This window comes from Saimiri boliviensis, chromosome 7 (genome assembly GCF_048565385.1).
Source record: "Saimiri boliviensis isolate mSaiBol1 chromosome 7, mSaiBol1.pri, whole genome shotgun sequence".
In the NCBI taxonomy this organism is placed as follows: Eukaryota; Metazoa; Chordata; class Mammalia; order Primates; family Cebidae; genus Saimiri; species Saimiri boliviensis.
This window is the reverse complement of record NC_133455.1, coordinates 34,351,815-34,368,451: the sequence shown is the minus strand read 5'-3', so window position 1 is coordinate 34,368,451 and position 16,637 is coordinate 34,351,815.

Here is a 16,637-nt window from a genome sequence, read left to right as displayed (position 1 = left end):
CTCTAGCGTAGGCAACGGAATGTAACCATGTATTAAAAAAAAAAAAAAATTGTGAATTGCTGTTTGTTTGAGACAAAGTTTTGCTCTTGTTGCCCAGGCTGGAGTGCAATGGAGTGGTCTTGGCTCACTGCAACCTCTGCCTCCCAGGTTCAAGCGATTTTCCTACCTCAGCTACTCTCCCGAGTAACTGGGACTACAGGTGCCCACCACCATGCCCGACTAATTTTTGTATTTTAAGTAGAGACAGGGTTTCACCATGTTGGCCAGGCTGGTCTCAAATTCCTGACCTCAGGTGATCCACCAGCCTTGGACTTCCAAAGTGAGATTACAGGTGTGAGCCACCACACCAGCCAGTTTTGGTCTCATTGCATGCTGGCTCAGAAATACTATTATACTTTAATCATGATGTTCATATATTAACAATAAAATGAACATGGCAGTGGAGTAATAGAAAATCAATAAATAGGAAACAAGCAGACTTAATTTTAGCTTTCTATTTCCACTATAATATAATTTGATTGTCAAGGTTTATAAACATCTTTTTTTTTTTTTTTTGGAGAGTCTCACTCTGTTGCCCAGGCTAGAGTGAAGTGATGTGACCTTGGCTCATTGCAACCTCCGCCTCCCAGGTTCAAGCGATTCTCCTACCTCAGCCTTCTGAGAAGCCAGTATTATAGGCACCCACCACCACGCTCAGCTGATTTTTGTATTTTTAGTAGAAACAGGGTTTCACAATGTTGGTCAGGCTGGTCTCGAACTCTTGACCTCGTGATCTGCCCACCTCAGCCTCCCAAAGAGCTGGGATTACAGGTGTGAGCCACCGTGCCTGGCCAGGATCATTTTCTATTGTCAACATAACTCTTTCTTTCTTTTTTTTTTTTTTTTAAGATGAGGTTTTACCATGATGGCCAGGCTGGTCTTGAACTCCTGATCTCAGGTGATCCACCCACCTTGGCCTCCCAAAGTGCTAGGATTACAGGCGTGAGCCACCGTGCCTGGCCAACATAACTCTTTCATAAGAGCAGGAGCCATTTGGAGTACTAACTTGGATATTGTGAATCTTGGAATATCTAGATATGCCAGGGTAATAATTTTTTGTTTTCTTTTTTTAAAAAAAAATAAAAAATAAATAAATATATAAAAAAATAAAAATAAAATAAAATAAAATAAAAAAATAAATATTTTGGCCATGCATGGTAGCTCACACTTGGCAGCTATGTTTTTCAGCTCCAAACCCATTCCTCTATACTTTCTGACAATTGGGCTGAGACAATGCAAAAGACTATTTTAGGCTCACCAGCAGGGGTGCTAAAGGAGATTGGACAGCAGGAGGAAGACGGGACTTGGCTGCTGCTCCTGTCCCAGCCCTTCACATCTTCCTCCTTTCACTCTGGCAGCAACAGGTGGTCTATACCCAGCTTTTTTGTTTGTTTGTTTCTTTTGAAACAGAGTTTCACTCTTGTTGCCCAGGCTGGTGTACGATGGTGCAACCTCGGCTCACTGCAACCTCTGCTTCCCAGGTTCAAGCAATTTTCCTGTCTCAGCCTCCCGAGTAGCTGGGATTACAGGCATGTGCTACCACAACTGGCTAATTTTTGTATTTTTTTAGTAGAGACAGGGTTTCTCAATGTTGGTGGGGCTGGTCTCGAACTCCCGACCTCAGGTGGTCAGCCTGCCTCAGCCTCCCAAAGTGCTGGGATTACAGGCGTGAGCCACCACACTTGGCCCTAGATCTCACTCTTTTTTTTCTTTTGAGACAAGGTCTCACTCTGTCACCCAGATTGGAGGGCAATCTGGAGCAATCTCAGCTCACCACAGCCTCAGCCTCCTCAATTGAAGGGATTCTCCTGCCTCCAGAGTAGCTGGAATTACAGGCACATGCCACCACGATTAACTTTTTTTCTTTTGAGGTGAAGTTTCACTCTTGTTGCCCAGTAAATGTAAGTAAATGTTTCCTTGAGTTCTGTGTGTAATGGCTTGATCTTGGCTCACTGCAACCTCTGCCTCCCGGGTTCAAGCGATTCTCCAGCCTCGACCTCCCAAGTAGCTGGGATTACAGGCTCGTGCCACCACCCCGGGGTAATTTTGTATTTTTAGTAGAGACAGGGTCATGTTGTTCAAGACCAGGGTGATCTTGAACTCCTGACCTCAAATGATCCTCCTCAGCCTCCCAAAGTGCTGGAATTACAGGTGTGAGCCACCACGCCCAGCCTATGCCATTAGATCTTAATAGAAGGGAGAAGGTCAAACTAGCCCAGCTGCTAAACAACTAGAAGAATTTTGTGATACAGCCAGTATGTTTGGGTTATTTTTACTCTAGACAACCTGGAAGGCTACTTTGATATGAGCAAAAATGGTAACAGCACACTTCGGCTAGCATACCCGGCTTTTTCTAGCATTTCCAAAATCAGCCTCATTGCATTCTTTGGAGGCAAGCTCCAGCCAGGCAGAACCTTCTCAGAGGTTTGAGTCCTAGTTCCACAGGGAACTGCCTGCTGCTAAATTCTAATAACGCCAACCTCTTCCCTCTGTGCCTCCAGCACTAGGGGTGGTAGTTCTTTCTGCAGTTACTCTCTGTGTGGACTCAATCTTGGTGCCTTTAAACTTCTCAATGCCTGTTTAACCTATTCCCATAGGCAACATTCTGTTAGAATAATGGTGTGGTTTCTTTTTTTCCTGATAGAACTATTATAGTCCCAATTTTATCAAGGGAAACAGCATAAAATGCTCTACTTAAATATATACAGTGTATTTTGAATTAATAACTTGTTTGGAAAAATTATAATTGTGTTTTTCCTATTCTCTCACTCAACACAATAATCAACACAGAAGACTTTTACGACCAAATGTGGAGGATTTCTCCCCATCAAGAAACAAGCAATCAGTTCTGCAGCAGACACCAGCTGAATGTCCTCTAACTCAATTCCAACCTCATCTATCTGGAGATAGTCCCACATCCCACAGGTTGAGGGCTCAGTCTCCAGACCTGCCCCCGGCTTCAGACACCCTAGCAAGTCTGGGCCTCTGAAACTTCTGTCCAACTGGCTTCAAGTTGAGGTTCCCAGAATCCACTCTTTGGGTTCAATTAATTTGCATGTATGAAGGCTGGGTGCAGTGGCTCACACCTTAATCCTAGCACTTTGGGGGGCTGAAGCGGGCAGATTATGAGATCAAGAGGTCAAGACCAGCCTGACCAACATGGTGAAACCCCTGTCTCTACTAAAAATACAAAAAAAAAAAAAAATAGCTTGCCTGTAATTCTAGCTACTCAGGAGGCTGAGGCGGGAGAATCACTTGAACCTGGGAGGCAGAAGTTGCAGCAAGCCGAGATGGTGCCACTGCACTGCAACCTGGGCAACAGAGCAAGATTCCTCAAAAAAAAAAAAAAAAAAAAAAAAAAATTGCATGTGTGGCTCACTGAACTCAAGGAAAGATTTAAATTTGCTGCTTTATTATAAAGGATATTACAAAGAATACAGATGAAGAGATGCATAGCGCAAGTTATGGGGAAAGGGGCGTAGTGCTTCCATGCTCTCCCCACGCAGGCCACTCCCCAGGAACCTCTCTCCACGTGTTCACCTGTCCAGAAGCTCTCAAACCCTGCCCTCTTCAGAGTTTTTATGGGGATTTCGTTGGATAGACATGACTGAAGCATGAACAACCATGCGATTGGACAAAAGGGGTATGCTCTAAACCCAGAAAAATTATTATTGTTTGAGACAGGGTCAGGCTGGGCGCAGTGGCTCATGCCTGTAATCCCAGCACTTTGGGAGGCCAAGGTGGGTGGATCGCCTGAGGTCAGGAGTTTGTGACTAGCTTGACCAACATCTCTATTAAAAAAAAAGAGAGAGAGAGAGACAGGGTCTCACTCCCATTTCCCAGGCTGGAGTGCAATGGTGCCATCTTGGCTCACTGCAACCTCCACCTCCCAGGTTCAAGCAATTCTCCTGCTTCAGCTTGCCGAGTAGCTGGGATTACAGGTGCACACCACTACGCCCGGCTAATTTTTGTATTTTTTGTAGAGACGGGGTTTCACCATGTTGGCCAGGCTGGTCTGGAACTCCAGAGCTCAACTGATCCATCTGCCTCGGCCTCCCAAAGTGCTGGTTCAGCAAAATTCTTCTTGGCCACTCTATGTAACATTCCTTCCTCCAGGTTATGGGACAGGATCCTCTCTGGAATGATTAGAGTTCTCCCATGGGCAGGTGAAGGAAGGGCAGGAGAAGATCAGAGAGATTATCTTTATTGTGACAGGGGCTATGGGAGTTATGAGCCAGGAACCATAGATGAAAATCTATGTATATGTCACATGCCTCAGATTTTATAGGTTAGTTCAGTCGCAGTTTTAGTAAAGTAACCACACTTACTAAAATTGCTTTTTTTTTTTAATTTTTTTTTTTTGAGATGAAGTCTCACAGTGTCGCCCAGGCTGGAGTACAGTGTTGTGATCTCAGCTCGCTGTAGCCTCCATGTCCCGGGTTCAAGCTATTCTCCTGCCTCAGCCTCCTGAGTAGCTGGTACTACAGGCACGCACCACTACACCCAGCTAATTTTTGTTTTGTTTTTGGAACAGAATTTAGCTCTTGTTGCCCATGCTGGAGTGCAGTGGCATGATCTTGGCTCACTGCAACCTCTACCTCCCGGGTTCAAGCAATTCTCCTGCCTTATCCTCCTGAGCAGCTGGGATTACAGGCACGCAAGCCACCATGCCTGACTAATTTTTGTATTTTCACTAGAGATGCGTTTCACCATGTTGACCAGGCTGGTCTCAAACTTCTGACCTCAAGTGATTTGCCCGCCTCGGCCTCCCAAAATGCTGGGATTACAGACATGAGCCATCACACCTGGCCTAAAATTGCTTCTTAATCGTTCAGAAAATCTTGAAAACAGGCATCTTGCAAAAAGGCTCTGAGCTGGGTGTGGTGGCTCACGCCTATAATCCCAGCACTTTGGGAGGCTGAGGTGGGCGGATCACCTGAGGTCGGGAGTTCGAGACCAGCCAGACCAACATGGAGAAACCCCGTCTGTACTAAAAATGCAAAATTACCCAGCCGTGGTGGCGGGCGCCTGCCTACTTGAGAGGCTTTGACAAGAGAATTACTTGAACCTGGGAGGCACATGTTGCGGTGAGCTGGGATCATGCCATTGCACTCCAGCCTGGGCAACAAGACCAAAACTCTGTGTCAAAAAAAAAGAAGAAAGAAAAAAGGAAAAGGGCTCCTGTAAAACAATTCTTGTAGACTAAGCTGTTGGCTTCTACAGGCTTCTAATACAATATAAATACTAAAGTGAACTGTAGGACAGATAAGTCTATTTTAGGCTATGACTCTGTAACATGGTGAGTGCAAAGAATGTAACTGCTCTGGGCTGGACAGAGTGGCTCACACCTGTAATCCCAGCACTTTGGGAGGCCAAGGCGGGTGGATCACCTGAGGTCAAGGGTTCGGGACCAGCCTGAACAACATGGTGAAACCCCATCTCTACCAAAAAAAAAAAAACAAAAATTAGCTGGGCGTGGTGGCAGGTGCCTGTAATTTCAGATACTCAGAAGGCTGAGGCAGGAGAATTGCTCAAACCCGGGAGGCAGAGGTTGCAGTGAGCCAAGATCATGCCATTGCACTCCAGCGTGGGCAGCAAGAGTGAAACTCTATCTTAAAAAAAAAAAAAAGTAACTGCTCTGTAGTGACCCTTAAACTTAGAATTGGGACCATATCTCAAGTAGGTTTCTCCAAAGTAGGCTTGGTAGCATTGACTCATTCAGAAAATATTTATGGTACGCTTTAGATGTACATGGCTGGCACCCTAGGGGCAGAGAGTCCACTGATGAGCAAACCAGACTCTTGTAGAACTTATGATCTTTTTTTTTTTTTTTTTTTTTTTTGAGACGGAGTTTCACTCTTGTTACCCAGGCTGGAGTGCAATGGCACCATCTCTGCTCACCGCAACCTCCGCCTCCTGGGTTCAGGCAATTCTCCTGCCTCAGCCTCCTGAGTAGCTGGGATTACAGGCACGCACCACCATGCCCAGCTAATTTTTTGTATTTTTAGTAGAGACAGGGTTTCACCATGTTGACCGGGATGGTCTCGATCTCTCGACCTCGTGATCCACCCGCCTCGGCCTCCCAAAGTGCTGGGATTACAGGCTTGAGCCACCGCGCCCGGCAGAACTTATGATTTTATGACTAATGTAAAGAAACTAAATGCTTTCTCAGCCTGAGTAAATGGGACCAAATTCAACCCTGCAGTTCAGAATGCCTGAAATAAACAGATTCAATAAGGTGAGTTATTCCTGAAGAGAAGATTAGGGAGTGCCCAGGTTCCTAAATACCATTACCTTATAAAAGGTACCAGGGCTTTTTGGAGAAATGACTGATGCCAGGGTTAGAACATGAAAAGCACAGATGAGCCAGAAATATCTTGCATCAGAAAGTAAGGAAGGCTGGGAGCCATGGCTCACACCTGTAATCCCAGCACTTTGGGAGGCTTAGGAAGGAGAATCCTTTGAGCCTAGGAGTTCAAGACCAGCCTGGGCAATATAGCAAGATTCTTGATCTGTATTAAAAAAAATTTTAATATTAAAAAAATTAAAATTAAAAATACGAATATAAATATTTTCTAAAAGAAAGTAAAGATATGCTCAAAAAGTGATGGGACATATTAAAAGGACACAGGAGCCAGCCGGCAGGGGCTCCCAGCTGGGATAATTGCAACATCAAAACGAGTAGGCTGGGTGCCGTGGCTCACACCTGTAGTCCTAGCACTTTGGCAGGCCGAGGAGGCCAGATCACTTGAACCCAGAAGTTCAAGACTAGCCTGGGCAACATGGTGAAATCCCGTCTCTCCAAAACAAAAAAATACAAAAATAAGCTAGGTGTTGTGGCATGCTCCTGTAGTCCCAGTTATTTGGGAGGCTGAGATGGGAGGTTCGCTTGAGCCCAGGAGTTCAAGGGTGCAGTGAGCTATGATTCTGCCAGTCTGCACCACTGTACTCCAGCCCGGGTAAGACCCTGTGTCAAAAAAATAAAAATAAAAATAAAGCCAACAAAACACCTAATTAGTAATGTGTTATAATCTAGATTCCACAGTCCATATCTAAACTGACAACCAATGAATGAATGAAGAAAAAAGAAAGCTCTTTTTTTTTTTTTTTTTTTTTTTTGAGACAGAGTCTTGTTCTGTCACCAAGGCTGGAATGCAGTGGTGTAATCTTGGCTCGCTACAACCTCTGCCTCCCAAGTTCAAGTGATCCTCCCCACCTAAGCCTCCCAAGTAGCTGTGATTACAAATGTGCACCACCACAACTGGCTAATTTTTGTATTTTTAGTAGAGATGGGGTTTTGCCAGGTTGGCCAGGCTGGTCTCAAACTCCTGGCTTAAGTGATCTGCCTGCTTCAGCCTCTCAAAGTGCTGGAATTATAGTAGATGTGAGCTGCTGTGCCCAGTGAAATCTCTTTTTTTTTTTTTTTTTTTGAGATGGAGTCTCACTCTGTCGCCCAGGCTAGAGTTCTATCTCTGCTCACTGCAACCTCTGCTTCCCAGTTTCAAGCCATGCTCCTACCTCAGCCTCCCAAGTAGCTAGGATTACAGGTGTCCACCACCACACATAGCTAATTTTTGTATCTTTAGTAGAGACAGCATTTCAACATGTTGGCCAGCCTGGTCTCAAGCTCCCGACCTCAGGTGATCTGCCCACCATGGCCTCCCAAAGTGCTGGGATTGTAGGCGTGAGCCACTGCTCCCAGCCAGCTCATTCTTATAGTAGAATGTTCAGCTAAAAAAAATGCAGAAGAAACAAGGATTTATTTGTTATTGTTGTTTTTAATTCAAAGTCTCACTATGTTGCCCAGGCTGGAGTGCAGTATGGCATGATCTCAGCTCACTGCAACCTCTGCCTCCTGAGTTCAAGTGATTCTCTTGCCTCAGCCTCCTGAGTAGCTGGGATACAGGCATGTGCCACCACGGTGTGGTGCCCAGCTAATTTTTGTGTTTTTGATAGAGATGGGGTTTCACCATGTTGGCCAGGCTGATCTCAAACTCCTGACCTCAGATGATCCATCCACCTCAGCCTCCCGAAGTGCTGAGACTACAGGTGTGAGCCACTGCACCTGTTCTGAAACAAGGATTTAGAAAATCATTATTTTATAACCATCATGGTAATTGTTGATTCAGGCAAGAATCATCAATAGATGTGAAATTAAGTGGGTTCGTGATAAACAGGATATTTACATAGTCTCGAAAGTATCTCTTTATAAATTACTGATGAATTACAAAGGGAAAAGTAATAACTTTATAGTGAAGAAATTTGACAGACATGACCTTGAACCAAATGATCAAAGTTAACCTCACTTTGGTAAAAATCACCAAGTGTTTCCTGAGTGGTGCACTGAGCAGAACACATCACTCATGTAGTACCCCTTCCCTAAATGCACACCCTGAATCGAATCACGAGAAAACTTCAGACAACTCTCAATTAAGGGAAATTGTACACAAATCACTGGCCTGTACTCCTAAAAAATGTCAGGCCATTCTAACTGGTGTGAGATGGTATCTCATTGTGGTTTTGATTTGCATTACTCTAATGGCCAGTGACGATGACCTTTTTTTCATTTGTTCATTGGCCGCATATATGTCTTCTTTTGAGAAGTGTCTATTAATATTCTTGCCAACTTTTTGATGGTGTTGTTTGCTTTTTTTTCTTGTAAATTTATTTAAGTTCCTTGTAGATTCTGGTGATCATTAAAAAGTCAAGAAAAAACAAACCCTGGAGAGGATGTGGAGAAATAGGAATGCTTTCACACTGTTGATGGAAGTGTAAATTAGTTCAACCGTTGTGGAAGACAGTGGGATGATTTCTCAAGGATATAGAACCAGAAATACCATTTGACCCAGCAATCCCATAACTGGGTATATACCCAAAGGATTATTAATCATTGTACTATAAAGACACATGCACACATGTTTATTGCGGCACTATTCATAATAGCAAAGACTTGGAACCAACCCAAATGCCCATTAATGATAGACTGAATAAAGAAAATGTGGCACAAATACACCATGGAATACTATGCAGCCATGAAAAAGGATGAGTTCATGTCTTTGGCAGGGACATGGATGAAACTGGAAACCTTCATTTTCAGCAAACTAACACAGGAACAGAAAACCAAACACCACATGTTCTCACTCAAAAGTGAGAGTTGAACAATGAGAACACATCGATACAGGGAGGGGAACATCACACACCAGGGCCTATGGGAGGCGGGGAGCCAGGGGAGGATTAGCCTTAGGAGAAATACCTAATGTAGATGATGGGTTGATGGGTGCAGCAAACCACCATGGCACGTTTATACCTACGTAACAAACCTGCATGTTCTGCACATATATCCCAGAACTTAAAAGTATAATTAAAAAAAAAAATTAGCCAGGTAAGGAAAAAAATAAAAAGTCTGGCCAGGCGCCATGGCTGACACCTGTAATCCCAACACTTTGGAAGGTCCATGTGGGCAGGTCACTTTGAGCTCAGGAGTTTGACACCAGCCTGGCCAACATGGTGAAACTTCATCTCTACTAAAAATACAAAAATTAGCCAGGTGTGGTGGCTGACACCTGTAATCCCAGCTAGTTGGGAGGCTGAGATTGTAGGATCGCTTGAGCTGGGGAAACAGAGGTTAGGGTGAGCCAAGATGATGCTGCCACCACAGTCAAGCCTGGAGGACAGACTGACACTGTCTCAAAAAAAGAAAAAAAAAGTCAATGCCATCATGAAAGACAAAGAAAGGCTGAGAAACAGAGCAAAGGGAACTAAAGAGGCATGTCTATTAAATGTAATATGTCATCCCGGATTAGATATGGACCGGAAAAAAGGCATTGTTGTAAATAAAGGATGCTATTGGGACAATTAGCAAAGTTTGAATATGGATTATAGGTTAGATTATCAGTGTTAAAAGTTCCTGATTTTGATAATTATACTGTGCTTAGGTAAGAGAATATCCTTGTTCTTAAGAAATGTACTCTGAGGATGGGTGCAGTGGCTTGTGCCTGTAATTCCAGGCTTTGGGAGGTTGAGGCAGATCACTTGAGGCCAGCAGTTTGAGACCAGCCTGACCCCATGCAAAACCCCATCTCTACTAAAAATACAAAAATTAGCCAGGTATGGTGGCACACGCCTATAGTCCCAGCTACTCAGGAGGCTGAAGCACAAGAATCACTTGAACCTCGGAGGTGGAGATTGGAGTGAGCCGGGATGGCGCCACTGCACTCCAGCCTGAGTGACAGAGAAAGACTGTCTGGGGAAAAAAAGAAATGCACCTGAACTATTTAGGGGCTAAACAGTATACTCTGCAGTTTACTCTCAAATGGTTCAAATTATATGGATAGATGGATGGGTGGAGGGATAGTAGGTAAGTAGGTAGATAGATAAATAGATAGCCAGACGTAGAAATAGATGGAAAAAAAAACTCTTTTTTTTTTTTTTTTTTTTGAGACGGAGTTTCGCTCTTGTTACCCAGGCTGGAGTGCAATGGCGCGATCTCGGCTCACCGCAACCTCCGCCTCCTGGGTTCAGGCAATTCTCCTGCCTCAGCCTCCTAAGTAGCTCAGATTACAGGCATGTGCCACCATGCCCAGCTACTTTTTTTTTTTTATTTTTAGTAGAGACGGGGTTTCACCATGTTGACCAGGACGGTCTCGATCTCTTGACCTCGTGATCCACCCGCCTCGGCCTCCCAAAGTGCTGGGATTACAGGCTTGAGCCACCGCGCCCGGCGGGAAAAAAACTCTTAAGCAATTGTGACAAAATATTAAAAACTGGTAAATCTGGATGAAGAAGTATACATGAGTTATTTGTACTATTCTTCTATCTTTTCTGTAATTTTGAAGTTATTTGAAAATCTAAAAACAATTATAATTAGAGGAGGAAGCACAGTGCTGTATTTTATAGTGTAGTTTCTGAATGAACTCTTCCCAATCATCCAGATACTTACTAGGGCCAGCAGGAAAAAAGCATGCTAGCCTTTGGACTAGGTGTGGCTGTGATAGACACAATCCTGATAACTACTGCTAGAAAAAAAATGGCTTTAACTCAACTAATCCAAAACCATAATCACGTTTTATGGATGACTGCTGTTTACCACCTTATAACTGAAAGTTGGATATAATAGTTTTGCTCATTGTTTCCTAGTCAACCTCATTGTTACCTTCCAGGAATGTCTACCCAGAAGCTACACATAGCTTATGTAATCTAGATACAAACAGAATCTATTCCAATCTATCTGCTGGGTATAGAGGAGACTGTTAGTGCTGTCTGAAAATCCATGTGCTCCTTCATATTTTCTCAATCCTGTGCACCTGGATGGTGTCACGGGATTAACTCTTGTCAAAGGAACATAAATGGAAGTGATGTGTCACTTTCACTCTGAGGCAGTTGAGTGCAGATGTGTCTTCTTGTTCCACCTCTTCCCCTTTAGCTGAACCTGGGGTGGGCATGTGGTAAGGTGACAGAACCGTGAAATGAAAGCAGTCTGAATCCCTGAGTCACCACTTGGGGGAAAGTTCTCTGGAAAACCACCTGATCTGCACCACACCTTACAGGAGCAAGAAGTATTATTGCACTATTTATTGTGTTACATTGTTAAGATTTGAGGTTAATGAGTTCATTCAAGATAGCCATATCGAGTTAGCCTTCCTCTTTCTTTTCCTCCTTGTTCCTTTTCTTGTCTTTAAAAAAACACTTTTATTGTTTTTTTCTTTCTTTCTCTTCAGGCAGGCAGGGCCAGTGGGACCTATAAGGTTGGTACCAAGGAGGCAGCTGGCAGGGTTAGGAAATTGGTTACATATAGGTGTAATAGGCAAGTAAGTAAACATATTGAAGATAATGAAAGCCAGGTTTATCTCTGTCAGAGAATGAGATTACAAATGTGAAAAGAAAAATTGACGAATTAATCCTGTGGTGTTGTGATTTGAAATTGGAGAGAGCCAGATCAGTGTGAACTCATGTCTTGCTTTTTGTTGTTGTTGTTGTTTTTAGATGGAGTCTCATTCTGTCACCCAGGCTGGAGTGCAATGGCATGATTTCAGCTCACTGCAACCTCTGCCTCCAGGGTTCAAGCAATTCTGCTTCAGCATCCCAAGAAGCTGGGATTACAGTCATGTGCCACCACATGCAGCTAATTTTTGTATTTTTAGGATAGTTGGAATTTCACCATGTTGGCCAGGCCGGTCTTGAACTCCTGACCGCAAGTGATCCCCCTGCCTCGGGCTCCCAAAGTGCTAGGATCACAGGGGTGAGCCACTGCGCCTGGGCCAGAACTCATGGTTTTTAAAAGAAATGTTAGCCGGGTGGGGTGGCTCATGCCTGTAATCCCAGCACTTTGGGAGGCTGAGGCGGGTGGATCACGAGGTCAGGAGTTCGAGACCAGCCTCACCAACATGGTGAAACCCTGTCTTTAAAAAAATAAATAAATAAGGGCCGGGCGCGGTGGCTCAAGCCTGTAATCCCAGCACTTTGGGAGGCCGAGGCGGGTGGATCATGAGGTCCAGAAATCAAGACCATCCTGGTCAACATGGTGAAACCCCGTCTCTACTAAAAATACAAAAAAAAAAAAAAAAAAAAAATTAGTTGGGCATGGTGGCGCATGCCTGTAATCCCAGCTACTCAGGAGGCTGAGGCAGGAGAATTGCCTGAACCCAGGAGGCGGAGGTTGCAGTGAGCCGAGATCACACCCTTGCTCTCCAGCCTGGGTAACAAGAGCGAAATTCCGTCTAAAAAATAAATAAATAAACTTAAATTTTTAAAAAAATAAATGTTAGATGAGAGAGAGAGAGATAGAAAGGATAGAGATAGATAGAGATAGAGATAAATGGATGACAGATACAGATTGATGGACCATAGAGATAGCTGGATAGATCAGATAGAGGTGAATGACAGAGATGGACAGAGATAAGCAGATGACAGAGATATAGATTAATGGATGAGAGAGAGAGAGAGATGTAGGTAGGTAGATAGATGAGATGCATGATAGAGATGCATAAACAGAAATAAATGGAGGAGGCTGGGTGAGGTGACTCACACTTGTAATCCCAGCACTTTGGGAGGCTGAGGCAGGTGAATAACCTGAGGTCCAGAGTTCGAAACCAGCTTGGCCAACATGGTGAAACCTCATCTCACTAAAAATACAAAAATTAGCCGGGCATGGTAGCAGGTGCCTGTAATCCCAGCTACTTGGAAGGCTGAGGCATATACAGTAGTCCCTCATATCAGTGGGGGACTGGTTCCAGGACTGCCCCCCACTACCCTCCTGCTCCACAGATAACAAAATTTGCATGTGCTCAAGAAAAGCCTTACATAAAATGGTATAGCATTTGCATATAACCTACGCACATCCTCTGGTATACTTTAATCATCTCTAGATCACTTATAATATGTACTACAATGTAAATGCTATGTAAATAGTTGTATTATACTGTATTTTTTTATTTGTATATATCCCCTGAAACAGCCCAGAGGCAACAGCTTTGCAAAAGCAATGAGCATATTTTGCTCCCAGATCTTGGTTTATAGATGCGTTCTCCTCTAAAAGAAACAAGAGCACTTTGGAGAAATGGTTGATTCCAACGCTGAGGAAAGTAGAAAAAAGTATAAGCTTAGCTAGGAACATCTTGCTGTGCCAGGAAGTAAGGAAGTAGTTAAAATGTGATGAGGGCCAGACGCAACAGCTCATGCCAGTAATCCCAGTGCTTTGGGAGGCCGAGGAAGGAGGATTGCTTAAGCCCAGGAGTTCGAGGCTGCTGCTGTGAGCTAAGATCACACCACTGCACTCAGCCTGAGCAACAGAGCAAGATTCTGTCAACAAAACAAAAGATTTGTCATAAGAATAAAGGATCAGATTAAAGTAGTGCCCACTGGCCAAATATGGAACAATGTGAGCATCAAAATAAATAACGTTAGTGTTAGATTATAATGCTTGAATTAAATTGAGATTCATTAATCAATACTGATAAAAATAAATGAAGGCCAGGCCCGGTGGCTCACGCCTGTAATCCCAGCACTCTGAGAGGCCGAGGCAGGTGGATCATGAGGTCAAGAGATCGAGACCATCCTGGTCAACATGGTGAAACCCCGTCTCTACTAAAAATACTAAAAATTAGCTGGGCATGGTGGCGTGTGCCTGTAATCCCAGCTACTCAGGAGGCTGAGGCAGGAGAATTGCCTGAACCCAGGAGGCAGAGGTTGCGGTGAGCTGAGATCGAGCCATTGCACTCCAGCCTGGATAACAAGAGCAAAACTCTGTCTCAAAAAAAAATAAAAAATAAAAAAATAAATGAAGAATGAACTAAATAAATGTGGAGAAAGAAAGGCATTTCCTTAGGCATTATGGAATACCAACTTCTAAATGTAGAAGGATTGATGGAGCTAAAAAATTACCACCTGCCAGTCATCACAGTACTAGCTGATTCAGGCAAGAACCATTGATGGATGTAAAACCTAGTGGGTGAAAGTGTGCTGAACAAAATTCTTACATGGTCTCACAGTGTCTCCCCATAAATTGCTTATAAATAACACAGAAAAATAGTAACTTTACATTGAAGAAAGCTGGCTGCCAACCCCTTGATCAAATGATCAATAATCACCTCACCAGTAAAAGGACAAATCAATATCATTTACTTCGTGACATGATATGCTGAGAAGAACAAAGCATCCCTTCTATGCTATTCAAATGCATAATCTAAATCTGATCAAGGGAAAACATCAGAGAAACTCAAATTGAGTAACATTCTCCCAAATAAATGTCCCGTACTTTTTAAAAATGCCAAGGTCGTGAGTGGCAAAGAAAGATTAAAAGAACTACTTCAGACTGAAGAAGGGTAAAGGGACATGAAAATCAACACTATGGGTGTTCCTGGACTAGATAGTAGACTAAAATTTAGAAAAAGTAATTTTGTCTTGTTTTGATTTGTTTTTGCTATAAAGGACATTATTGGGAGATTTGGAGGACTTGGTTGCATTATATCCATGTTAATCTTGATGTTGATGGCTGTGCTTGGTCCTTTAGGAAAGTATTTAAGGGTTATGCAGCATCATGTATTTAACTTAACTCTCAAATGGTTCAGGAAAAATGTGTGTGTGTGTGTGTGTGTGTGTGTGTGTGTGTTTGTGTGTGTGTGTTTAGGTATACATTTTTTATATGTGTACGTATAATCTGTATATCTATATATAGGTATATATTTGTGTCTCTATGTGTATATATGTGTGTGTATATATTTGTTATGAATATGTATGTAGATGGGAGACAGAAAGAGAGAAGAGAGAGAGGGAAACACAGAGACAGAGAATGATAAAGCAAATGTAGTAAAACGTTAACATCAGGGAACCTGGGTGAAGGGTTACAGAAATTCTTTGTACTATTCTTGCATCTTTTCTGTAGCACTGAAATTATTTCAAAATAAAAATATGTAAGTAAATGAAACCAGAAAACATGAAAAATAAAAGACTGAGACTTTTCCCATAAAGGATGAAAGCTGATCCTTTGGGAGTAAAGGAGATTCCTGGAAGAGCATATAAAAAATGAGAGGTCAAAGAGAACTTTGAAAATATTCACAGTACTCTAAACTAGATGTTCAATAAATATTAAATAATTTTAAATAGATAGCCCAGGTTAACCTGGCTAATACATTGGGATTTTTTAATTATTATTTTTATTTATTTATTTATTTTTTGAGACGGAGTTTTGCTCAGCCTTGTTGATCAGGATGGTGTACAATGACCTGATCTCAGCTCGCCACAACCTATACCTCCAAGGTTCAAGCGATTCTCCTGCCTCAGCCTCCTGAGTGGCTGGGATTACACACATGAGCCACCACGCCCGGCTAATTTTTTTTTTATTTTTTTAATTTTTTTGTATTGAGATGTGATTTCTCCATGTTGATCAGGCTGGTCTGGAACTCCCCACCTCAGGTGATCCACCCACCTCTGCCTCCCAAGGTGAGCCACCACACCCGGCCATATACTGGGTTTTAAATTATTGAAATCTAAAGACTGTCTTCTTCTATTTTTCCTAGACATATTTACATATTTTAATAATCATGCTGCAATAAACTTTTTTTTTTTTTTTTTGAGATGGAGTTTCGCTCTTGTTGCCCAGGATGGAGTGCAATGCCACAATCTCGGCTCACCACAACCTCCGCCTCCCAGATTCAAGCGATTCTCCTGCCTCAGCCGCCTGAGTAACTGGGATTACAGGCATGTACCACCACACCCAGCTAATTTTGTATTTTTAGTAGAGACGGGGTTTCTCCATGTTGGTCAGCCTGGTCTCAAACTTTTGATCTCAGATGATCCGCCTGCCTCAGCCTCCCAAAATGCTGGGATTACAGGCATGAGCCACCGCGCCCTACCCAGTAAACATCTTAATAGTCAAAACATGTCTCTGACTTATTTTTTAATTACTCTGGAACCATTGTCATAAAGCAAATTCCCAAATCTTTCATCAAATTTTTCAAGATATGTGGCATTATCTTGCCTTGTTTCTGATTTGCTTTTTTCGGTGATATTTCTTTTCTTTTTTAGACTGAGTTTCACTCTTGTTGCCCAGGTTGGAGTGCAGTGGTGTGGTCTCAGCTCACTGCAACCTCTGTTTCCCAGGC